Below are 27,053 nucleotides of genomic sequence, written 5' to 3' on the forward strand. Positions count from 1 at the left end.
TTTGGTTTTGTAGAATATTCTTGTTCTCAGGAGATACGTGCTAAAGTTTCTAAGAATGAAATGTCATGATATACTTTTGAATGGTTTTGGAAAGGTTTGAATGGTTATGTGGTGGGATGTGGGTGTATGTATGTGTATAGATAGATAATAAAGATATAGAGAAGAGATCATACTTTTTCTTTTGCTTAAAACACCAGAGGTATTAAACAGCTTCAGGCACAGTTCAATCAAGGAGAGCACGCAAATTTAGCAAAACTTAAAACTGTTGGTGAGCTGAAATGAAAGGTATATGGACGTGCATTTAATTTTGTGGATTAAAAAAATGGGGGAAAAAATAATGGATTTGGATCGATTTTGTCATAAAGGTGCTCCATTCAGTAGAAGCATTTACTGAGCATCTACTCTGTGCCAAGCTCTGTTCTAAGTGCTGGAAATGTAGCCATGAACAGGACAAAATAAGTTGGGCTCTCATGGGCCTACATTTTAATGCAAAAGACAAATAAGAAAACAGGTAACTTTAGATTGTGATGAGTGCTAAAAACAAAATAAAACGAGCTGATGTGCTAGACAGAAGGAGAAGTGACATTAGATAGGGTGGACATGGAAGGATTCTCCAAGGAGGAGACTTTGGCACTAAGACCTGAGTGACCAGAGGGCGCCATTCGTTCATTGACCAGATTTGCACTGAGCGCCAGCCGTGTCTGCTCTTCTATGCACCTGGTGTAGCAGGGAACAGAGCACCCTCTGCTTTCCCAGAGCTTACGTTCCCATTAGGGGCAACAGATAAGAAGCAAGAATACGTAAGTTGGCGATCAACATTACAGGGGAAAATAAAGCCAGGAGCCTAGTAGTTAGTGAGGACAGGAGTTGAAATTTTGTTTTCTTTCATTTTGGCATTGCAGCTTTTTAAAAAGTTTTTGAAGTATAGTTGATTGATAGTGCTTCAGGTATACACCAAAATGATTCATTCATACGTATATATATAAGCCCCATGTATACATATTATTTATGTATATATATATGTACATGTACATTCTCTCAGATTCTTTTTTCATTATAGGTTTTTGTAAGATACTGAATAGAGTTCACTGTGATGTACATTAAGACCTTATCTATTTTATATATAGCAGTATGTATTTGTTAAGTCTCAGGTCCCTATTTATCTCTCCCCACCCCTTTCCCATTTTGTAACCATAGGTTTGTTTCTATGTTTGTGAATTTATTTCTGTTTTCTAAATAAATTCATTTGTATCGGGTTTTTTAGATTCCACATATAAGCGATATCATGTAATATTTATCTTTATCTGACTTACCTCACTTAGTATGATAATTGCAATAATGCTACTAATGGCATTATTTCATTCTTTTTAACGGCTGAGTAACATTCCATTATGTATATGTACCACATCTTCTTTATCTGTTCATCTGTCCATGGACATTTAGGTGGCTAGCTGAAATTCTAGATATGACAGTTCAGAAAGGGCTCACCAACAGGTGACTTAACAGAGACAAAGTCTGAGCTGGCCTGTTGAGAGGAGATAGCACGTGGAGGGCATGATGATCCATATTAGTGACTTTGGCTTTTACTCAGTGAAATGGGATCCTTTGGAAGGTTCTAGATAGGACAGTGGAGAAGGAAATGGCAACCCACTCCAGTGTTCTTGCCTGGAGAATCCCAGGGACAGAGGAACCTGGTGGGCTGCCGTCTATGGGGTCGCACAGAGTCGGACAGGACTGAAGCCACTTAGCAGCAGCAGCAGCAGATAGGAAAGTAACGTCATCCAGCCTGTCTTTCTAAAGGATGGCTCTGGATGCTGGGTTGAGGATAGGCTACAGAGGGGCAAAAGAAGAAGTAGGGATACCAAAAAAGCATTGGTAGGGATACCAGCTAAAGAACTAATTATTGCTTCAATAAGTCAAGCGAGGGACTTCCCTGGTGTTCCAGTGGTTAAGACTCCATGCTCCCAGTGCAGGGGGCATGGGTTCGATCCCTGGTTGGGGAACTAAGATCCCGTGTGCCACACAGTGTGACCAAATAAAAAAATAAATAAAATGAATAATTCAAGTGGGAGGTAGTTTGTAGGTGGGTGGTAGCAGGGGAGGAATGCAAAGGCTTGGAATCCGACTCTGTTTTGAAGGTGAGACTGCCAGGACTTCCCACTAGCTGATTGGAAGTGGGATATGAGAGAAAGAAAAGTATTCAAGATGACTGAGGTTTTGGCCCTAAGAACCGCAAGGATAAGAGTTGCCCTGAACTGAGGTGGGAAAGAAAAACTGCCTGAGGCGCAGGTTTGAAAGAGGACATGAGGAGTAGGATGGGTGAAAGGCAGGACCTGGGGGCCATCAGCAGTGAGGGAGAGGGAAAGGCAAAAGATTGAAGATCTACTGAGAATTTCACCACAGGCTTGTGCAAGGATAATTGAGGTTGCCTTGGATAAATCTTCTCATAGAATTGTTTTTTCATTTACAAATTAACCTATTGGTCATTTGTGTTCCATCCACTCAAATGAAAGGTGAACTCCCAGTCTTCACTGTTACTTGCCTCTCGGAGTCTAGCTCCCGTGTGGAGATGCTCCTGTGTTCTGGACGCTGGGGGGAGGTTTTGTTGGGAAAGGGGGATTTTGTGCTGAAGATGTGGCTCTGTTCATAGTGACATGTGAGGCGGTGTTGGTGGGGGTGGCCCTGCAAGGTTCAGCCAGAGTGTCACAGTGGTTCCCAGACATTTTTTGCCAGTGACCCCTTTGACATGTGACTGGATTTCACAGACTGCCTTTCAGTTTTGAACCCAAACTTTCCTTCCTTCTGTGCCCTCCGCCTGCATCCACAAGGGACACACATTCTGAGCATATTTCGTTCCTCAAGAGCAGGCTCTGGCAGCTCAGAGTCTATTCATTCACATTCCGTGGCCTCTTCTGCGCTCCTTCCAAGATTCCGACAGAGGCTACACTTAAAATAATGAGGCTTTATAGATTCAGATTCTTCCTCCCCCAGAAAGATGCTGAGAACTTTTCATGGGAATTCTTGAAGAATCGTTGAGATCTTGTGGACTTCAGAGAGTGTTCTTGAAAGCAGGACTCTGACAGGACCTTCAAAAGAGGTTTATTGATGGATATGATGGGCCTTGAACCCACTCTGCTGGGAGGACCCTCTCTAAGTAGCTGTAACATGTCCAGCCCAAGACAACACTCCAGGGACCTCCCTTTCTAGCCAATGCCAGAAATAGAATCCAGGATGAGTTCACCCTCTGCCTCTCTTTCATTGCTTCCCTTCCCACCTCCCTCATTTATTTAAAAGCCATTATCAATCAAAAAAAGCCAGCCACAAAAAGACAAATAGTGCATAATTCCACTTAAATGAGGTATCTAAAGTACTCAGATTCATAGAAATGGAAATAGCCTGGTGGGTACCAGAGGCTGGGTCCTAAGAGGTCAAAGGGAGTGGTTTAATGGTTACAGAATTTCAGATTTTTAAGGTGAAAATCTTCTGGAGCTTTGTTTTACAGCAGTGTGAATATAGGCTGAACTATGCCCCTGAAATTGATTCAGATGGTAGATTTTATGTTAGGCTTTTTTTTTTTTAACCACAACTTTTTAAAAGCCACATTAACAGCATTACTTCCCCAAAAGGAAAAACATTCAAGTTCTAAAAAGTGGAATGCCTTCAGACAGAGCACACAAGCAGCGTCCAAGGGGTAAGGCTTTTATGTTATAACTGTAGGTGTTTCTTCATCTTTCTGGATGCATGTATATTGTGTGTTTGTGTGTGTAAGTGTAAGCACTACAGCATTTTGTACACATGTGTGGGTCTTCCAGATGTTATTATCATTACATCATAAGAAAAAAGACATCAAAATCACCCCTGAGTTACCCAGCACATCCACTGTGCAGTCCTCTGCTGGGTTTAATATTAGTTAGTAGTCTAGTTCCACTCCACTTGGCAAATTTCTATCTAGTTCATACTGTTCTTACTTACTTAAAATGCAGTTGTCTTTTGGTTCAGAAGTTCCTGCAATTCACCTTCCTTCGTGCTTCCTACACACTTGGGCCCCTTTTTCCAATCTGTTGTTGAATTGGATAATTCCCTGAGTCCTAAGCAGTCTGACCTCCATTGGCTCCTCAGTCTGTAGTAGATTATTTTTGGATTTTAGAATTCACTTAAATTATTTTTGGAAACAAAATATTAATATATGATATTGTTTGTAATTGTAACTTGCTTTGAGTTAAAAAAGGATATTTCTGAAAGGGCATGATCATCTTCCCATCGAAGGCTTTCTTCCTTGTTAACTTCTTATAAAACTGGAATGGCAGCTTCTGAACCAACAACGCCATCTGTCATCAGAGGCCAGTGTCAAGGGAAGGTCCTTCCAGTGCCAACTTCACAACCTGAGGCCCAGTTCAATTGTTCACCTCAACTTGGGTCCAGAATTTGCGTTAGAATCACTAATTAGATTAAAAAAAGATCACAGACCTGAGAGACCCATGCAAGAATTTGCATTAGTGAGGTTCTAATCATCAGAACCGGAAATGAATGTCTAAACAGGAGCTGGAACAGTGACCTCCAGGACCTCCAGATGCCCCCTTCGTTGCAGAAGCATCTCTTTTCCCTTGGCCTTTGGTTGCTGGCACAGAAGTATGTTCTCTCCCAAGTTGTGACGGTTCTTGATAGATTACAGATGTTTGTTGAATATCAACCACGAGTAAATCACAGTACACGTTGCCATGTTTTAGAGTATATCCCTCACCTCTTCTCACTTATTTCATTGCCTTATGTCTCCCATCTCTTCTATCAATACCTGTAGTCATTTATTCTGGTTTCTTTTCCACTCATCAGAAAAGATGTTGAGATTGTCTGGTTCAGTCCTAAAACCTATCTAAGAGATTACTGAAGAGGAAAAGCTTTGGGCTATTTTCTCTTGACATTTTAACATGTACAGAATGGCATAGTGTGTACAGCTTTTATGATATTTTCTAATGGCTGTTATTATGTCAAGCCCTGAAAAAATACAAGATGGGGCGTGCCGCTATCCATTCAAACAAAACTGTAGTTCCGTGTGACAGACTCATTTGCTTCCCTGACAGGCCTAAATAGAAAGGGCTTACTTGTTCAACAAGGGAAGTCATGCCTGGAAATAATGCCTGTGTAAATGTCTTGAAACTCAGACCGCTGAGTCTGCATTTATTTAATTTCCAGGTTCTGCAACTATACAGTTGAATTTTTGTTGAGTAGATATGAAGGTCTTTGAAAATTTACATACTTAGGAAATCACTGACTCCTTTATTTTTTTTAATACTTACTTTCATTACATTCTATCAAAGCTCCCTGTGTTCTCTGCAAATTGTTCACGATCTCAGCAGACTGGTTGGACTAGGTCAGAATTCCAAACTAAAGTAGCTTGAAGGATGTGTCATTCACAGGCTTATAGAAGACTTGGGGAAGTTTAAGAAAGCTCTGTTTGTTTTGCTAACTCACAAGTCCATATGTTTTGCCAGTGGTATCCAGAGTAAATGAAAATACTACCCAGCTTGTCGTTGTTGCTTGTCAGTTTTTGCAAGAACTTTGTTGCTTGTTAGTGTTTAAGGAGCACTAAGAACCTTCACTCCTTTCCATTATTGTGGTAGAAGGTGAGGAGTATCAAGGATTGAAAGTTAAAAGATGAGGCATGTCAGAAGGCACTTAGTCCAATCTCTTATCCGATTTGGAATCCTTTTATGACAGTGACATAGGTACCTCTCTAGCCTCTGCTGGAACACTTTTAGCAATAGGGATCACACCACTACTTGAGAGCCCCTCCCATTTTGTACAACTGTGATTACTAGAAAATTTTTTTCATTTTTAGCAGAAGTCTACTTCCCTTTAATTTTTATCTGTGGCCCTATTTATGCCCTTGGGAATGGAAGAGAACAAATCTCACTTCATCTTTCCACGATCGCTCAGTAGCTCTCTGAAGACAACTCTTGTTGTCTCCCTTTCTCTAGGTTGAACATCCCTGGTTCCATGGCCACCAGGGACATGGATTCAGTGTTCATCATGATGCTTGTTGGTCTGGCCTGTTCTTTTAAAAAAAAAAAAAGTTTTTAAAATTATGAAAGTATGACATTTATAGGAGACTTGGGAAATCCACTATATATTACAGTTTTTTAAGTAGATAAATTAAGATTTTTAGTTGTAGTTTCAATATCAAACTTTCAAAAGTCAACAGAATGAATATACAGAGAAGTAGAAGAATATAGTGGTCTGGTCTTTCTTAACATATAGCACAAGGACTTAAATGTGAAAGTCTCAATGTGATCTGAACAGTAGAGAATTGAGGGCAACTATAACCCCATCTCTGCAATACATCTCTTGATGTAGCTCTGGTTGTATTAAGTTTCCTGGCAACTGGGTCACAGTCCTGACACACCTCATTAAGCCAGAACTCTCCCATCCTTTTTTTACGGAGTTAACATTTTTTAAAAAATAGTTGGTTTATATTATTGTGCAAAGTTGACTTTTTAAAGTCCAGTATAGGAATTGACATCTATTTTTAATAAATTGCATCCTTATACATTTACTCCATAATACCAGCCCATGGTCATCTTTTAGGGTCTTGATCTGATTCCTAGAATATCTTACCAGCTTATCACCCAAATCTTTCCAAGTCAGAGATAGAAGTTAAGCATGACAGAGTGGGCAGAAGGCTAGGTCTTATCACCAGATGGTTTCCCTTAGGTTGACGTTGACACTCTTCTGTCACCTAGCCAATGATCGCTTAATTGTACTATCTTCCAGACCCCATTTTTTTATATTATTGAGAGAGTGACCTAAGATATATGTCAGCCACCATACTGAACTCCTGAGGTGCTATTTCTGCTGCATTCTCTGAGCGTGATCCCAGCAAAACCAGAGACGAAGTTATGTTGGCATGACTTGGCCCTAATGAAGCTTGACTGATCTCCCACTTTCCTGTCTACATTTTGAGTGGGTGATGGTCAAGGATACTATTCAGATAGAATTCCAAGACTTAGTTTTACTCACTATGAGCACCAGAATTTTCAGCAAGCGAGTGGGAAGATTTAAAAGTGCCTTGTGAACATCTGGATTGAGTGATAGGGAAAAATGTCAGGGAAAAAAATCCTCCCTTGTGTATATACATTATAAAAATGAAAAGAAAACAAAAACAGAAGTCACTGTAATTCTTGGGGAAATGGCTGATAAAAATTAGGATATGGGATGTGAGATTTGGACTGTGAAGAAGGCTGAGCGCCGAAGAATTGATGCTTTTGAACTGTGGTGTTGGAGAAGACTCCTGAGAGTCCCTTGGACTGCAAGGAGATCCAACCAGTCCATTTTAAAGGAGATCAGTCCTGGGTGTTCATTGGAAGGACTGATGCTAAAGCTGAAACTCCAGTACTTTGGCCACCTCATGCGAAGAGTTGACTCATTGGAAAAGACTCTGATGCTGGGAGGGATTGGGGGCAGGAGGAGAAGGGAACGACAGAGGATGAAATGGCTGGATGGCATCACTGACTCAATGGACGTGAGTTTGAGTGAACTCCGGGAGTTGGTGATGGACAGGGAGGCCTGGTGTGCTGCGATTCATGGGGTCACAAAGAGTCGGACACGATTGAGCGACTGAACTGAACTGAGACCTTTCTCTGTGTGTGTGTGGGGGCACTTTTAACAAAATTGAGAACTTTGCAGTTCATAATTTTCTATTTTTAATTAATAGAGCATGAATATCACTCCATATCAATAAACATACATCTGCATTTCAAAATATCAGACCACATTAAATTGAAAATGCACCTTTAAATAAAGGCACTTACTAGTCAAGCCAAACTTTGCTAATAATGTGATTGCCTCATATTCTGTGCCTCCTGACACAATGTCATAGGAGGTACATACATCATCTATGAAGTATTCTTGCCTTAAATGTCTAACCTGAATTTAATTACAAAGAAACAGATTAATCCAGAATTTTGGGCTTTCTGTTAGAAGGCTGAGCTGGACTGTTCAAAGGGTTTTATATGATGGAAAGACAGGGGAACAGTGCTCTAGACTGAGGGGAACTGAAAACAGACAGCAATCGAGGCCATGAGTGAATTGGGGTCAGAAAAAAAGAACAACAAGAAAAATTTTTAGGATAATTTAGATGTTTGTGAAAAGTGTAATTGAATTAATGATGATTTTATTAGGTGTGGTAATGGTGTTGTGAAAGAGAACACTCTTATTCTTGGAAGAGGCATGATGAATGAAATAGGAGATACAACATCATGATATTGGTAGCCTGCTTTCAGTAGGGTTAGCAAAAGGAAAGAATGTGCATATACATATATAAGTAGACAGGGAGAGAGAAAGAGAAGGTATTGCAAGTTGTTAACAGATAATCAGTGTACCATTCTTTCAGCTGTTCTGTGCATTTGAAATATTTTAAAGTAATATACATATTTACCTTTATATATAAATATATAATAAACATATCTCTAGCCCATCAAAAAAAAAGTTAGGATATGATTTTAAAACAGAAATGGAGGCTGGTTATTAGGAAAAACAAGAAAACAAAAACTTTGAGTTCCTGAAGCCCATGGCGTTATACATCTCTGTTAGAGAGAAAACAGGTTGAACAGAAAGACGGTAGAAGGCAATCCAATCAGGCAAGTCTAGGAGTTAGTGGGAAGGGCTCCTTAGGATAAGATGCCTAAACCAGTTCCTCGACCATGGAATGGGCTTGTAAATCCCACAGAATGAAATGCAAATTAAAAACACACACCAAAGTGGAGAAAAGGGAACTCTCCTCCATTGTTGGTGGGAATATAAATTGGTATAGCCACCATGGAAAACAATACAGAAGTTCCTTAAAAAAACTAAAAATAGAGTTTCCATGTGATCCACCAATCCCACTCCTGGGCATATATCCTGACAAAACTATAATTCAGAAAGATACATGCACTCATCTGTTCATAGCAGCACTATCTGCAATAGCCAAAACACGGAAGCATCGACAGATGAATGGATAAAGCAGATGAGGCATATGTGTACAATGGAATACCACTCAGCCGTAAAAAGATGAAATAATGCCATTTGCAGCAACATCGATGGACCTGGAGATTATTATACTAAGTGAAGTAAGTCAGAGAAAAGACAAATACCGTATGATATCACTTACACGTAGATTCTAGAATATGACATTCATGAACTTGTCATTTTAAAACAGAGTCATGGACATAGAGAAGAGACTTGTGGTCGCCAAGAGGGATGAATTGGGAGTTAATTCATGTGTTCATTAATGTAATTAACGGATAAACAACAGTGTCCTACTATATAGCACAGGGAACTCTATCCAGTATCTTGTCATGAACCATAATGGAAAAGAATGTGGACAAAATGTATATAATTGAACCACTTTGCTGTACTGCAGAAATTAACACAACATTGTAAATCAGCTATACTTCAATAAAATAAATTTTTTGAAAACAAAATTAAAAAAAAACACAAACACATACCAAAAAGAGCCATCGTGACAAAGCTCCTCTAGTGCAGAGCCCAAGCACATGGAGCCCACCCCCTACATGCCGGGGGCTGAGTTCAGTTCACCTCCAACGTCAGTCTCCCTTCCTGTCTTTCCACTTTCCTGTATGAGTCTTTCTCAGATAGCAGGTTTTTGAGAAAGGTTTTGGAAGTCCTGTGGTAACAGGACTGGGCCATGCAACCAGCAGCCCAGGGCCCTCGTCCTTCCAGCGCCTTCACTGTTTTCCTAGAGCTGTTGCTTCAGTTCCTCGTGCCCCTCCTTTCCAGCAACAGAAATGACTGAATCCTGAAAAACACTGCTGTGGAGTTATTTTTGGCTCTCTTCCCGCCAGCCCTGGTGTCTGCCGCTCATCGACAACCATTAACAGCTGTTAGAAGGGGCTTTCAAATCCCTGGCTTCTCGCTGAAGTGCTTTAACACCAGTTTTCTATGAGCTCAGCCCCACTGGAGAGGTGAGAGAAACATGGCAGAAGAGTTACATGAAATGCCCGTCCTTTGGGGAGGCAGGCTTCTCTTCCTTTTGTGCAGGAAAACTGAGCCTCTGACAGAAGCTGTGGAGGCATCCCCCAGCTGGGTGTCGGTGCGAACCAGTGAGTCCAGATGGTCTCAGGTGGTGGCCCCAGAGGCTGCCCTGGGTCACTCTTAGCGACACAATCAGCTCTGAGCATCCTTGGTATGAGAAGGTCAGCGTCCCGCCCTTACTGAGCTGCAGCCTCTCCACCACAGCATCAGGAGTTTCGAACTCGACACAGAGGAGATGGCCTATCACCACAGAGGTTGGAAGCTGCCACCAGGGTCCCCTGAGGCCACCTACAAACCCAAACCCAGGAGTCCCTGGAGGGCAGTGAGGCTCCCACATGACTCTTGCACTACAAGGGATTGAGAAAACTACAGTCGACATTTGGAAAGTTCTGTGCTTCCTGTCAGTGTTTACTCATTTGTTCTCACCAGTCCCAGAAAGGACACCGATATTTCTGATCAGTGATCTATTTTTATGTATTGATTTACTTATTTTTGGCTTCACTGGGTCTTCTTTGCTCCAGGAGGGCTTTCTCTAGTTTCAGCAAGCAGGGACTACTCTTTATTGCAATGTGTGGGCTCCTCCTCACAGTGGCATCTCTTGTTGCACAGCGCAGGCTCAGTAGTTATGGGTCACAGGCATGTGGAATCTTCCCAGACCAGGGATTGAACCCATTCCCCACATTGGCACACTGATTTCTAACCACTAGACCACCAGGGAGGTCCACTGATCTGAGTAATGCTTCATGTCTTTGCCATTTTTTACCACTTCACTCTTTAGAGCGGTCAGAACCACCCCCAACCACAGGGCAGTGGCACACCCTTGCCTGGTGTCCCAGACTGGAAAGAGGCTGTGTCCAGTATCTCCCACCTTAGCACTTAGAATAATTATTCACCTCCTGATCCCAGGATTTCCCATCCTATGAATATTTGTAGCACAGCTTGAAAGTGAAATGATTTCAAGTGATATGTGAAGAATTTGTTTTCAAATTCGATTAGTGCAACTCACATGTTAGACCTGCGATTTCACAGATAGTATTGCTTAGAATGAGTTTCGTTCTAAACTACATTTAATTTTTAAGCAAAATGAATTGTGTTAGAGAAGATATTAAAAATTGTGACAGTGGGTCATACGTAGTTTGGGAGGCACTCCATAATTCAGTACATTTTGTCTACTAGTCCTGTTTGTTTTGTGCAGTCCTGCCCCCAAAGAAAGCCACAGTGGCAACTTATTGGGAACACAGGTCATGTATATTTTTATAAGTTTTATATAAAATATAAGGAAATATGTGCTTCCCCGATGGCTCAACAGGTAAAAAATCCACTCGCAGTGCCGAAGATGCGGGTTTAATCCCTGGATTGGGAAGATCCCGTGGAAAGGGAAATGGCAACCCACTCCAGTATTCTTGCCTGAAAAAATCTCATGGACAGAGGAAACTGCCAGGTTACAATCCAAAGGGTTACAAAGAGTTGGACACGCCTGAGCATGCGCACACGCACACACACACACATACACGTAAGAAAATGTAAGGTTTTTGTATAACGAACATTTAGATGAAAATACTTTGTGTGTGTGTGTTTTGGTCATGTGATTTGTATATTTCTTGCAAAACATCCTAGCACTCCTGCATGGATCCCTAAGTGTCTATACTACTTCCTCTCCTGTTTCTTTACCTTCCTCTTGGTGAGGGTAGAAAACGACCCTCTCCCTGACGACTGCTCTGAGCTGAGAATTTCTTCAGAACTCACATAGGTAACTTACACTTATCCTGTCTGAGTTCTGAGGAACTACACCTCTGCCTCCCTCTCTCCTTTTCTTCTCATGTTTCAACTCAGTGAAGTTCTAAAGAACGTCTGGCTGTCGTGGACATCCTCATAACTTAAATACAGCTTCCCAAGAATGATATAATATGGAGAGTGATGCATTTGATGTCAATAACCCCATTTTCTGTTGTTATCATGTAGAATAGGGAGAGGACATGGCAAGAAACAAGGCAAGACAGATCATTTAAGCCCAAATATAAAGCACCTTGAATACCATGCTTGAAGGGCTTGGACTTTATTCTGCAGGAAGCAGGTTGACAAACTGTCATTAAGAAGATGAATCAGGCAGTGGTACAAAGGAAGGATTGAGAGAGAGAGGTACAATGGCCAGGTTGTTGCAGTGGCCTAAGCAGGAAGTCATGAGGGCATGAAATTAGGTGTGTTTGTTGGAAAAGAAAGAGATGACTTTTAAAGACCAAAAGAAAACAGAAAAAGACCTCAAATTGTGTCCTAGTTTTCAGTGATACATTCGTCAACTTACTTGTTTATTTTGTTACTTGTTCGAGATCGGTGTTGTCCAATAGCATTTTCTGTGGTGGTGGAAATGTTCTTCTGCCCACTGTCTACATATGGTATATATGGTAGCTACTATTCACATGGGGCTATCAAGCACTTGAAATGTGGCTAGAGGGACTGAGGAACTGAATTTTTAATTTTATTTCATTTTAATTAATTTTAATGTAAACAGTCACACATGACTTAATTCAGTTCAGTCGCTCAGTCATGTCCAACTCTTTGTGACCCCATGAATTGCAGCACGCCAGCCTCCCTGTCCATCACCAATTCCCGGAGTTCACTCAAACTCACATCCATCAAGTCGGTGATGCCATCCAGCCATCTCATTCTCTGTCGTCCCCTTCTCCTCCTGCCCCCAATCCCTCCCAGCATCAGAGTCTTTTCCAATGAGTCAACTCTTCGCATGAGGTGGCCAAATTACTGGCGTTTCAGCTTTAGTATCATTCCTTCCAAAGAACACACAGGACTGACCTCCTTTAGAATGGACTGGCTGGATCTCCTTGCAGTCCAAGGGACTCTCAAGAGTCTTCTCCAACACCACAGTTCAAAAGCATCAATTCTTCGGCACTCAGCTTTCTTCACAGTCCAACTCTCACATCCATACATGACCACTGGAAAAACCATAGCCTTAACTAGATGGACCTTTGTTGGCAAAGTAATGTCCCTGCTTTTCAATATGCTATCTAGGTTGGTCATAACTTTCCTTCCAAGTAGTAAGCGTCTTTTAATGTCATGGCTGCAGTCACCATCTGCAGTGATTTTGGAGCCCAAAAAAATAAAGTCTGACACTGTTTGCACTTTTTCCCCATCTATTTCCCATGAAGTGATGGGACCAGATGCCATGATCTTCGTTTTCTGAATGTTGAGCTTTAAGCCAACTTTTTCACCTTTCACTTTCATCAAGAGGCTTTTGAGTTCCTCTTCACTTTCTACCATAAGGGTGGTGTCATCTGCATATCTGAGGTTATTGATACTTCTCCCGGCAATCTCGATTCCAGCTTGTGCTTCTTCCAGCCCAGCATTTCTCATGATGTACTCTGCATATAAGTTAAATAAGCAGGGTGACGATGTACAGCCTTGACGTACTCCTTTTCCTATTTGGAACATGACTAGTGGCCACCAAATTAAACAGTGCAGGACAAGTTTCAAGCATCATGCCTGCCTTATCTGCCGTTCTGTTCCTTGAGCCCAGCACAGTGTCTGGCACAAAGTAGAGGCTAATAAATATTTGATGGATGAACCAATAAAAAGAAACCCTAAAAGGAAGGATTATGTGCTATTCAAACGAATAGACTTCATGGAAAATTTGGCCCCCACTTAAAGCAGGAGGAGGAAGATGGCAAGTTCCCATAGACATTGAAGATATTTCCCAAAGGTTTAAACTGAAGCTCCCAGCATGTGCAGTGGAGTCTTATCATGAATGAACATCAGCCATGTGATGGGAACATTGAAAGCTAGGGTCTGTACTGTGGTCTCTGCCTTCTTGGTCTTCATTTCTGGCTCTTACAGTGCACAACACCCACACTCTTTCTTGAAATATGTAAGGGGTGGTAATCAAAATGGGACAGATTTTAGGAGGAATGAGAAAAAGAAAATGTGTTAGAGCTGGTTTGTTAGAATGGCTGTAGAGGTGGGGGAGGTCACATGTGATCTGAGCAAACCTGGGCAAGTTGCTCAAACTCTCTGCCCCATTTTATACATCTAAAATGAGAATAGAAACCATCACATTTCACTTCTCAAGTTGTTGGAGGAAAAAGTGGCATAAAAATATATAATGACAATATAATCCATAAATTTCCATTCAGATGTTTAATATTATTTATTTATTCATTTCTTTATTTACTTATTTGGGTGTGCCAGCTCTTAGTTGCCACACTCAGGATCTTTGATCTTTGTTGCAGCATGCGGGCTCTAATTCCCTGACCAGGGATCAAACATGGGACCCCTGCATTAGAGGCAGAGCCTTAGCCACTGGACTGCCAGGGATGTCCCTCAGATATTTGTTACAATTCACATGCACTGGACCCATAGCTGAATATATGTCTGAAAGGTACAATTATATTAAAATACAATCCTGCAATGTGCCTTTCAGAAAAACAAAAATAAGAAGTCACCAAATTCAAGATATCTATATTCAAAAAAGGACCTAAACCATCCAAAAAGAAAAAAAGAGTTGTATATCTCTTATATTAAAAAAAAAAAAAAAAACCCTCTGGAAAGTTGATACCACAGCCTCCTTCCAGTAGCTTATGATTCAGTAGTGCTTATTGCCAGAAAGTGCCTGATCCAGTGGCCACCTCCCCTCCCCACTTGGCCAGGACCACCTCCCACTTCCCAGTGCAGCCCTTCATGCCCTTCCCTCATCTTCCCTACCATATACATTCATCCTCTGTCTTTGGCCTCAGTCCTAGCAAAGAATTTAGACTCTTCTCTGCATGAACTGATTCTCCCAAACTTATAACTTCAGCAGTACCTGTAACCTTCTGTTAAGAAACATCTCAAAAACAAAACAAATAAAAAGGAAGGGACCTCCCTGGTGGTCCAGTGGCTCCCATTTGGGGGCCTGAGTAGATCCTGAGCACTACAACTAAGATCCAGCAGAACCAAAAAGAAAAAAACATCTCCAGCCAGCTGAGTCCCACAGAACCACCACTTTCCCTCCGAGCCCTGCCCCGTCTGCCTTTCTTTACTTTTCACGATTGTATCAAGAGTTATTATCATTCCATTTGTACTCGCCATCTATGGACACAGAGCTCTGTCTAACCCTGTCAAATCATTTCCCACTGACCGAGGTGGATCAAATCACATACTTTCTGTAAGTAACAGCTACTTACAAGAAAGGCTCAAGATTTGGTCCATGTGTCAGGTTCTCAATGCTATGCACCAGTTGCAATATTATGAAAAGAATTCCTATTGAAAATAATTATGATGTTGTCACTAGAATAATTTTCTTGTAGTACATCATCCCACTTCTTCAAAGACTTTCTTGAATATGACCCTCCTTTCTCATCTTTTTGTCATTTTATTTCTCAGAGTTTAATGTACTTATGTGAAATAATAAGAGGCTATAATAATAAACAATTTAAATAAAATGCTCATCAATTCAGGGAATCTAAACATCAGTTTTCAGATTCACCATCGTATTCCCCAATATTCTTCCTCATTGAGAAAATGTTCTCTTTCTAATTGTATTTAAAGACAGGAATCACTGTAAGTCTTATTGGCTTTCATCATGTATTTATAGTGATTCCTGTCTTTAAATACGATTAGAAAGAGAACATGTTCTCAATGAAGAAGAATATTTAAAACAGGAATCACTATAAATCTTACTGGCTTTCATCATATACGTGCACTTACCTGGTGGCTCAGATAGTAAAGAATCCGCCTGCAGTGCAGGATACATGGATTCAATCCCTACATCAAGAAGATCCCCTAAAGAAAGGAATGCCTACCCACTCCAGTATTCTTGCTGGAGAATTGCATGGACAGAGGAGCCTGGAGGACTACAGTCTACAGGGTTGCAAAGAGTCAAACACAACTGAGCAGCTAACACTTCCGTCGTATATAAACTTGAATAATTATTTTCTATTTTGCATTCAGGGTATATCTTTTTTTTCTTCCCCAAATAGTACCATCTACTGAGCCTAATCAGAATTTGTCATCTTTAAACTTTAGTTCTAATTCAAACATCTCCTTATGCTTAACACCATAAAGAATAAGGCCGTTCTACCCCCTGTCATTGGTAAAAATACTGAAAATTGATAGTTCTGTATAGCCAGCCCACAGTATACCTGATTGTATTAACAAAAGGGTAAAATGGTAAATATGCTAAAATTATGCAAAATATAACACAGAATGAAAAATAATATATTTTAAAATCTTGTAATGTTAAGAAATAAAAGTTATACAGACTTCATAAAAAAGAGAAAGCAGCAGAAGACTCAGCATCTTTGGGTGGAGGCCAGCAGGGTTCCTCAGTTGCACTGTTAGGTGATCTTCCTACCGAAGCTCTGGGTCCTCCACAGGTATCCTCAGGGCTGAAAGGCATTCAGGAAAACCCACACCTGAGCTTTCTGCTCCCTCTGGAGGGTGTCCACTCAGGCATGGTCCCTGCTAATAAGGGTTGGCCCCAGTGGTGTAGCTGTGTTCCCAGACCTGTCACTGTGAACAGCCTTACCCGATGATTCTCATTAGAATCATAGACCAGCCTCGGAAAAGGGTGCTTATAAAGTATTTTTCTGTACATTACTGCGTAGAGCCAAACTTACTGCCAACTTCATAAGTAAAACCAGGTTGTGTTTTTCACTTTTCATTTTACCAAGCCAGGAGTCCTCCCCTGAAACAGATCTTTTTTTCCTAGTATGCAAGTGACATGACTGTAAGAAGAATCTTCACATTGACACTACTTGAAACATTTCCATCATTTCGTGCGTTGGTCGACACAAATGCAGGTTCCATTTTTTGGTGGCCCGGTAGCTAAGGAACACAGGCTTAGGATAGGCAGCTGAGATAAATTGTGTTCTAGGAGTTTGTTGAGAAATGAGTTGTTTGGTGGAACTTCCCTGATGGTCCTGTGGTTAAGACACTACCTTCCAATGTAGGGGGCACAGGTTTGATCCCTGTTCAACTAAGGTCCCACATGCTGTGAAGTGTGGCCAAAAAAAATTTTTTTTTAATCTCTTGTTAAAGAAATTAGTTGTTTGAACCACTGAGAGTCTTCTTTCCTGGAAACAGGATACCCTTCTATCTGTGTTGCCTTTCATTTTTTAAAATTTATTCAGTGGACAGATGTTTATCATCATGCAAAGAGAGAAAGAATTTATTTCTATCATCTAGGAATAAGTGAAGGGCTGTAACACTGCAAAGAAAGAGTAGATAGTTCAAATGAGAGATGATCTCAGGGAGGAGAGGAGGTGTGAGTGGCATTTCCATAGGTGGGAAAAGGCCCTTGGAGTCCAGTGTCCCTCCATTATATGTGCGTCACACCTTTCTATATTTCTGTCATTGCGGTTTGTACGTTGCATTGTAATTGAATTATTGCTTGTCTGTCTCCTCATTTGAACAGTAAGATCTTTGTGCAAGATTTCTGAGTGGTGATGGTAGTGGCGATGCTATTTTTAATCTGCAAATCGACCATCTAGGACAATACTCACATGGTAGCCATTTGGTTAACATCATGATGGGTCTCCTTTAGGAAAGTTCCAGAGGCAGGAAAATATGTAGTATATATTAAGTGAGAATGAGAGGAAGGATTGGAACAGAATTGTTGAGAACCAGAGTCCTGAATGCCAGCAAAGATGATCTCATTGGATTCTAGTTCTGATGCATTTTTTTAGCCACGCCTAACTTCTATTGGTATTGTTATTTTTTTATGGGAAAATTATTTGGAGTTGCAGCTAAAGGACTCAGTGCTAAGGATACAGGAGCTTCCTCTGGGAAGGGATAGAGATCTTATTAGCGTGGCAGTCATTTACTATCTCTGTGGATCTGTATGAATGAGCCAGTAGACCTACCGCACCAGCCACTCTAGGAGTTTACAGTTGGAAGACAAAGGGCAATGTCTCTGCTGAGCCTTCCTGAGGGGTTGCCTACCATTCACTTTCAAGTCCAGCTTATTCATAAAGTAAGGGCTGTTTATAAGTCAGGGACAGTGTGTACTGTATGAAAAATGTTTTCAGTATCAGATTCCCTTTCTTCCTATCACTCGCACAAATATACGCAAAAATGTTGGCTTATCTTTTCTTTGCATTAGCAGTTTATGACTTTCCCTCCTCCCTTCATGTTTATTTTGTTGTTGTTGTTGTTGTTTTTTAAAGACTAACCCAACCTGGCCAGTAAATTTACTTTGGAGCTGCAGTCACTCCAGCTGATGGCAAACAGCCTCTCCTGGGTAGCGGCAGAGTTCACTCTTCAGGCTTCGGTTTCATCACTATAATTATGAGCGAGAAGCCTAGAGTTAATTACAATGCATGAATGGGAGATATTCCTGGACATATATGCATTCATGACTTGCTGGTAGTTCCTCTGTGGAGGTCGTCATCCTTGTTTTTACTGAGCTTTTTGGCAGTGTTTCTGCAGTTGGTGTGTGAATTTTTATGATCTGTTGCATGTTATTCATACAATTTCCTGCCCTGTAATGGTATCAGTTTTCCAGACGCAGAGGAACACAGACTAAAACCCAGGAGCCTGCATTAGCATAAAATGTCCCAGTTCTGTCAGTTTGATTAATTTGTCTCTTTGTCTCCACTCTATATGATAAGTGCTATTAATGGTTGCAACACTTCATATGTCAAAGTCTTTCTTCCTAATGACTTGAAAATGTGGTTTATTTCCCCCCTTTTTGTATTATTTTTCTCATTTAGCATTCTACTCGAGTATAGATTTATGCCATGCTCTTTCATTATCTTACTGGTTGCAGCGCTGGAGTGATTACATATGGTGTAGAGTATGCGTAAAGATGTGATCCCAGGGGCAGCAGCTGCTGATGCAAGCTGAAAATAGATCCAGCATGCGCTCAGCACTTTTCCCAGAGGCCTTTTATTTATTAGAAGCAGTCTCAGTACAGGACAGCTTGGATCCTCATTTAGCAAGATGACTTTTTGCCTTTCCCAACACTGCAATGACTTTGCTCTATTTACTGACACTGCTGTGTAATTTTTTTTTTAACTGCCTTGGATCTCAGCAATGACTGAACCTAACATAAATTGTCATATAATCTCAGTATATAATGAACTCAAGAAACGACAGGCTCCATTTGAAGTAATGAAGCTTGACAGATCTAAGGTTTAAATTAAATAATCCTATTTGTAAGACAGCATTTGTACATGGTACACTGCTTTAAAATGAATTTCTATTCTTCTCTAGCACTTCCTACACCGTTCTTAGTATTCTCCCCTTCAAAAGGACTTTTTTTTTTTCCAGAAAGAAATGCATTGCCAAGCCAACAGCTCTTTCATAAGGAAAGAATAAGATGAAAAATTTTTTTTACCCATTTCAATCACTGAACTGGAACCAGCATCATTAATGATTCGAGATGGGTAGTTATTAATCCAAGCTGTCAAATCCAAATAGCTCCGACTTTTCTATCAGCGCAGAACATCTGTGATGGAAATATAATAGCAGAATTTAGGATTAAGATAATAGCTAACCTTCTGCACATGTTTTGGGTTCAAATGGGTATTTTTCAATAAAATTGAAGAGTCCTAATAATGAATATATGTAGCTATTTTCTGAATACAGCCAAGAAGAACTATTTTGTAATGTCATTCTTCTCATTGAAAATGTACTTTAGACAGGACAAAGGACGTTCAGTGTACATACTACCAGGTAACATCAAGCGAGTCATTCCTCACTGCATGATACATTCTCCCACATTGCAAAAATTAAAAATAACATTTTAAAAAGTTTATAAGCAGATGACAATTTAAGAGTATTACTTACTGGCAGAACCTAGGCATCTGATGAGGAAGCCTTAGAAAAAAGAATTTATAGAGAGCAGAGTTCCTCCTGGTGAAGTAGTAAATGTAGAAGGCAAATTAGTAAATTTGCTTTTTGCTATTTTATGTGTGATTTTACTACCCCAGAACCAAGCAGCTGTCAGAGAAAGGGGTGGGGTGGCAGTTCCCTCCTTAAATTTGTCATTGCTCTCAAATAGTCCCATGGTATTCTGTTAGGTAACAGAGATTTTAGTAATTCCATGATCAAATGAAAGTTGCATGGGGTAAACACATGATTTCCTGCTGAGTTGGGTTAAAAATTAAAGCAGTGATTCATGATAAAGAAGTACAGCGTGATTGTTTCATTTTAGTGGGTTTGTGACCCATAATGTTGTTGAAAGAGCGGTAATTCAAACCATTCCTAAAATAAGCAAACAAAGGGGCACTTCAGCTGAGTAAGAGAAGCCCCCTTTTTCCTGCCCACATGCATAGTTACAGGAGAAAGGATAAGAAGGGCGCGTTCCATCAGTTCTGATCACTGTGATTCGTCTACTCTTTCAAGTTCGTTTGGGAGTTTAGGCTGCTAATAGCATGTGTTGCTATAATGAGGATAGGTGCCTGCGCCCAGCCTTAAAGATGCCCTTGGTTGAAATAGATGGAAGGCAAGCAGAAGCTTGCCTGCAGCTACAGTGCCAGCTTTTTTATTTTTTACTCTTTTTATTTTGTCTTCCTTTCTTTCCCTCCTGTCCTGCTTCCCGCTCTCACATACAAAGAGCACGGAAGCTTGTTCTCCAGGCTCATCCCCAATTCCCTCCATTGTGGCACAGTGATGTTATAGCTGATTTCATTCTCTGTCTAGTGGCCTCCGAACAGTGGGTGATCTTGCTTGCTATGGGAAGAGTGATACTCAGGCATGACAGAATGAATTAAGGGTGGGGTTTAAATATTAACTCTTAATGTCCTAGATCTTGTGGCTCTAAATTAGATTCAGTGCTGTTATAACTGGGAGAGTGTGAGCATTTATATGTATGTGTGTCTGTCACCAAAACCATGTTTGATCAGTTGAATTGACCTTTTTATTTTTCTCATGAAACACATCAACTGTATTATGAAACAAGCCACCCAAATGAAAAAAAAAAAAACATTTCACGTATCTTGACAGGTATTTCATGAGGACCTCTGAAGGCTGATATTTCCCTTCTGCTGCCAGAGCTGAAATGAGAAAAAAAGCACTTTATTTTTGATAAGTGGGACGTTGTGTTTTTTCTGAACCTTTTTGCCTCCAAGATGTCTTATGAGAGTTATCTCAGTTTGGGTTAAACTTCCCAATAAATGATGGAGAGTCTGAAGGGGAGGCTCTTGGAGCCAGTGATATAGCAAGTGGTTTGTAAACCAAAGACTAAAGGAAGAGGAAATTCCCTGGTGGTCCAGTGGTTAAGATTCTGTGCTTCCATTGCAAGGGGCATGGGTTCAATCCGTGTTCAGGGAACTAAGATCCCCCATGCCATGTGGCCAAAAAAAAAAGACTAAAGGAAGAAATATGTTAACATATAGGGGCCAAGGAACTTTATTGAGTACCTATAGTGTGCCCAGTGAATATGAAAATAATTTGAGCAATGTAAAGATTTTAGTATCAGAGGAACAATAGAAGAAGTTCAGTGGACATACAGGGCTGGCTTTCTTTTAATGGGACACTGTGTTTTGTATTAGGATGTGAAGATTATATATAGAAGTATTTGAATAGAAGAAAGAAAAGGGGAAAAGAGAAAAAGAAAAAACTAAGTTCAAGTCTCTCTAAAGAGTTAATAACAAGATGGAAAAATTCCAGCCACTATGATAGAATTAAATCAGCCTGTTTTAATACCAAAGTGTGCTTAGTCATGTCTGACTTTTTGCAACCCCATGAACTGATGCCCTCCAGACTCCTCTGTTCATGGGATTTTCCAGGCAAGAATACTGGAGTGAGTTGTCATTTCCTTCTCCAGAGGATCTTCCCAACCAGGGATCGAACCTGCATCTCTTGCATCTCCTGCATTGGCAGGTAGATTCTTTACCACAGTGCTACCTGCGAAGCACAATACCATGAAATGTATTGTTCATTTTCATTCCTGTATTCTATTAGCAACATTTCTGCCTCTCCAAATCCTTTTGAAAACAGAGAAGTCTGCATCTGAAGCTTTGCCTGGTCTAGGGTCTGCCTCACCCAGAAAACATCTTCAGGAAACCTAAAATCAATGGGATTTTTTTTTTCAGTGGATAACACAAGCCAGTTTTGAGTGTGATTTAAAACTCACTATATAAATTCCTCCTGGCTTGCTTCAGCTATAAGTGTCCTCTATTTTTTATTGCCAACTCTTTCTGTAAAACATACATCCACTCCACTTTCCACACTTCAGATTTCAAGTGGAAGAGAGCTATTTGAAGGCCTACTCTCAAAACTGACTCATTGGACCTTGTAGACTGCTTTAAAAGCTACCATGAGTATAGATGTATATGTACATTTTTTTAGCTTTGAGCTCTTTTTTTTTATTGACATATACTTGATTTACAATATTGTGTTAGTTTCAGATATCCAGCACAGTGATTCAGATATATATTTATAGAGAGAGATATATTCTTTTTTAGATTCTTGTCCCTTATAGTTTATTATAAAATGTTGAGTATAGTTTCCTATGCTATACTGCAGGTCCTTGTTAGTTATCTGCTTTATATGTAGTAGTGTGTATCTGTTAATCCCAACTTTCTAATTTATTCTTCCCCCGCCCCTTTCCCCTTTGGTACCATTAGTTTATTTTCTATGTTTGTGAGTCTCTTTCTGTTTTAGAAATAAGTTCATTTGTATTTCTTTTAGATTCCACTCTATGTTCTTGCTTTTTGAAAATTATCTTTGAGTCAAAAAAATTATAGCATTTGCATTTATGGGTATACAGTTATGCAGTGAGCTTTTTAAAGGCACTTTAAGCTGGAGCCCATATCCCCCTAGTTTGGGTTGTGTCCTGTTCTTCTGAAAAGATACATATGCTTCATTAAGCTAAGATTTATTAGCAAGGCCACCAGGTGATCATGGGGCAGTAATTTTTTACATATCAATTTTGACTCAGTGCATTTAATTGGCAGCAAGGAGAAATATTAAAGGATCTTGCTAGCACAGCACAATCCACGGGAAGTGAGAAAGTCAAAGGAGTGTTTTTCTTCTATGATATATTGGAAATCAAAAAACGTGGTCTTAAAAATCATCTGACCCAGCGCTAAGGAAAAGGGCTATATTTTCTCTTTGGTACATCCCTTGTGTCTAATATACTGTTGATGATGATGATTAAAAATAACCCTTAGTGAGCATTCACTATGTGCCAAGCACTGCTTCATACACAATATGTGTTTAACTCACTGATGCTATGAGATTGCTACTGTTATTATCCCCAGAAGCCAAATGAGGAAACTGAGGCAAGAGAAACTAATTAACTTACATAAAGATCGACTCCTAAATTAAGGAACCAGAATATAAGCCCCGGCAACCTGACTCCAGAACCCGAGTTCTTAACCCCTGGTCTCAGTGATGACGATAGTAATCTTCATTTAAGATGCACATGCTGGGCTTTTAACTGTTGGGAAAATAAGCCCTGGGGTCACAATCCAGTCAGCTGTAGACATGGAGACAGCAAGTCCCTCCAGCCCTTGTTCAAGGTTTCCCTGTGCCACACAGAAATTACCATGAATGCAGCACTGCAAGTTTGTCTTTACACAAAAATGTAATGAAAAGGATGCTGAAAAAAATTTAAACATACAGTGATAACAAAGAGAAAATGCCCGAGCTCTGAAATTTTCATACTTTTTCTTCACTTTACCCATTGATGACTCAATTCACACCACTTGATCACAAAAAGATCTGAATATGTAGGTCACCTTGGCTTACATAAGGACCTGCCTTTGCAGCCTCCGTTTTGAAGCACTGAAGCCATAAAACACAGCTAAGACAACAGCTGCGTAGATTTTTATAATAACCCAGTGTGGTCTGCAGAGTAATGCCCCCCACAAAGATGGCTACATCTTAATCCCCCAAAGCTGTGAATACACTACCTTACATGGCAAAAAGGACTTTGCAGGTAGGATTAGGGATCTTGAGATGCAGAGATTTTCCTGGATTATCCAGTTGGGTTCAGGGTGATCACAAGAGTGCTTATAAGAGGGAGGCAGAAGGGTCAGAGTCAGAAAGTTCACTTTGCAGTCTGAAGTCCATTCAGGTGATGATGGAAGAAGTTATAGGGACCATCACCACAGAGCTGGTCAGCTGCTCCCCAGTTACCACCAGACTCAATGGCCAAGAGGAAGGTTGCCTTTTCCCCATCTGTGACCATTGCTATTTTCAACACACCAGCTCATGTTATACTAGTCTGTCTCTCTGCCATTCATCTTTATTTAAATTTTTTAATTTAAGTTCTGTAAGAACTTTCAGCTCCTTCTCATTGCCAGACCAGAATGATTGATTGGGCAAGTTGGCTGTTTTTAAAAAAATCCTACATCATGCAGTAGCTAAAATATCAATGGCTGTCTTCCCTTAAAGAAAGCTCTAGGCTACAGAATTCTGAGCCACATGCTCCCTAATAATTTATGACTCTGAATCCTAAACTACCTTGGTGACTCCTGCGAACCTTAATTCCTGCTGGAATCGTCACACGGGAAAAATGTGATATGTGTCTCAAGCAGCTTCCGAGTGGAACCTTACTGTCACTGATGTGGTCCAGATTATGGCTTTGGTGAGTGAGTCAGAAGCACTGTGACCCTCTTTTAATCATTCTCAGTCTTGATTTGGGTCCTCACTCATCGCCAGCTCTACCTCCTCATGGTCCCCCTCATTTGTCCACACCCCCACACCCCAGCATCCCACCATAGCTGTATTCCTGCCACCCCTCATGGTGCACTGGGTTCTCGCCTGTGTCTTTGCAGGATCCACCAGTTCCCTTCCAATACCCAGCTGATCCTCACCCAGGCTTCAGCCTGGGTGTCACTTCCTCAGAACCAGACGCCCTTCTACCAGCCCCTAGGTATGCTGGTAGAGCATAAAGGCTCTCCTCTCCATTCCAGCTCTTATTTATTATCAGGCTGATGACCTGTCTCTGCCCCATCCACCTAGAATCTCTCAGACCAGGACCCTTCCTTCCTTATTCACTGTTTTATCCCAACACCTGAGACTCTGTGGAACCATGGGAGGTGGGCAGTATGCCTTAGGTAAAGGAACAAGGGATCTGTGCCCTACGTTGCCAAGGTGGTCACCAGCCAGAATCCCACAGCGTAAAGCCCCAGAGGGAGAACACCTGATCTTATTATCTTGTCCCAAGTATCACACTCCTCAGCTCAGACATCTCCTCAGACTAAGGACTGCAGTGGAACTGGGACCCACTGGTCTCCAGGTGAGGCAGAACCCTCGCCAGGCTGACGCAGGTGCTCCCATGTCACTAAGTGGAGAAGGTGAACTAACATGACCCGGGGAAGGTACCGGCTCTACCGTGTTATTGAAAAGTGAAAGGAAAGTGTTAATCATTCAGTCGTGTCCAACTCTTTTGCGACTTCATGGACTGTATAGCCCACTGGCCATGGCTCCTCTGTCCATGGATTTCTCCAGGCAAGAATACTGGAGTGGGTTGCCATTTCCTTCTCCAGGGGATCTTCCCAACCCAGAGAATGAACCCAGGTCTCCCACATTGCAGGCAGACTGTTTACCGACTGAGCCACCAGGAAAGCCCAAAGTGTTATTAACACTATACAAGTAAAGTGCATTAAGTCTCTTATTTATTTCACTCTTCCTCTCAGAGCTGAAGGAAATTCAGCATGCAGGAGAGAAGCCTAATCAGAATGAATCCTCCCTGTGCACGTACAGACTTAGTGGTGGACCCCACAACAACAGATAATAGCAGTTGATAATGTCATCATCCAGAATGAACGAAGAACAAATGAAGTGGCCTTTTAGGTTTTCTTTCATTATGATCGGCTGAAAATGTTTCCGGTGTGGTGAACAAATAACAGATCCCAAATTCCCTTTCTTTCCTCCCTGAGAAGTACACCATTCAGATTCCACATCTATTTGCTGAGGCAACTGGCTTCTCCTCGCCTCATTCTCTGTCTCTGACTTGCCCTGAGGCCCAGATCTATACACCTCTTGTGTCCTTGTGCTCCCTCTCCTGGTCTTTTTAATTTTTCAGCAAGACAGCGTTCCTGAAATGTGTCCCCCAACCAGGGTGGGGGGGGTGCCTGGAGGGGAGAAAGGAGCCAGCCAGCACCGCAGGGTTTGTTGTAAGATCCTGGGGGATCAGAAACAGCATCTTCGTTGTTTGCGGTCCAGGTTGATGAAGTGAAAAGGGGCCATACTGGCATGGACAGGAAACGTGCCCAGCATCCTTTTTGAGAAATGAAATGCTTGTCCAGGGGAAAAAAAAAAAAAGTGTCATAAAAAGCATTTGATGGTACATTTTTGAAAAATGTGCCTCCCTAGAGATACACATATACACGTTCTGTGCCCTGCGCGTTAACGGTGCTAATTACCTAATTATCTGGTCAGGTGGAATAAAAACCCCCTTTGACGTTCCATTCCTTCCACATGCCAGAGGAAGTGTTTGGTGTCTGCTCTGTGACCGTGGTGAGGAGCTAACTGGATTCTCTTCCCACTAAGAGCAAGGATGTCGAACGGTCTGTGCAGCTGGCCGGGGCAGTGCTTGGCTCCAGGGGCACAGCTGGGAACAGGGCAATTCAAATCCCCACCCCAGAGCTGGCAGGACAACACACCCTCCAGAGGGATGGACTTCACAGGGCCTCCGTGCACGCAGTGTCCCCTGGGGCTGCCTGTGGACTCTGACCCTGCCCAGCTGCTTTGGCTTCTTTGGCTTCTTCTATGGCAGTTGCTTCTTAGACATTTCATCATTTTATCTCTTATATTCTTTTTTTTTCCTGTTTGACTTTCTGAAATATCTTCCCCACTATGTCGTTTTTCCTACTTTAGTAGGTAAAAGAGGATTTTGACTTTGCTTTTTCTCAAGTTGATCTAGAGGCTCCCTCCCATCCCCCAGATGTAAAATCCTGATTCTCACTTAGCATCCTAAGAAAGAAACAGTTTTGCTCGTCCATGTAACTCTCCCAGCCTCCTCGTTCAAACGAGCTTCCAGCTCCTGCAGTTCCTACAGCGATGGTATACAGGTGCCCCCCGAAGCCCCATCTGTTGTGCTCTGTGGCTTTCTATGCACCATCAGCCTTTCTTGACAG

General features: G+C 41.3%; 1 protein-coding gene and 1 long non-coding RNA gene across 4 annotated transcripts in view; one reads left to right on the top strand and one right to left on the bottom strand.

Annotated features, from left to right (window-relative positions):
- The window catches only part of BACH2 (BTB domain and CNC homolog 2), a 393,013-nt gene that overhangs the window by 319,270 nt on the left and 46,690 nt on the right, over positions 1-27,053 (top strand). The gene's annotated exons all lie outside the window — the stretch shown is intronic.
- Positions 16,216-19,467, bottom strand: LOC139184925 (uncharacterized). Its single transcript, XR_011568466.1, has 2 exons — positions 19,355-19,467; positions 16,216-16,403 (listed from the first exon to the last, which is right to left on the bottom strand). It is a non-coding gene; the product is annotated as an uncharacterized lncRNA (long non-coding RNA).

The sequence above is a fragment of the Bos indicus genome, chromosome 9 (genome assembly GCF_029378745.1).
Source record: "Bos indicus isolate NIAB-ARS_2022 breed Sahiwal x Tharparkar chromosome 9, NIAB-ARS_B.indTharparkar_mat_pri_1.0, whole genome shotgun sequence".
In the NCBI taxonomy this organism is placed as follows: Eukaryota; Metazoa; Chordata; class Mammalia; order Artiodactyla; family Bovidae; genus Bos; species Bos indicus.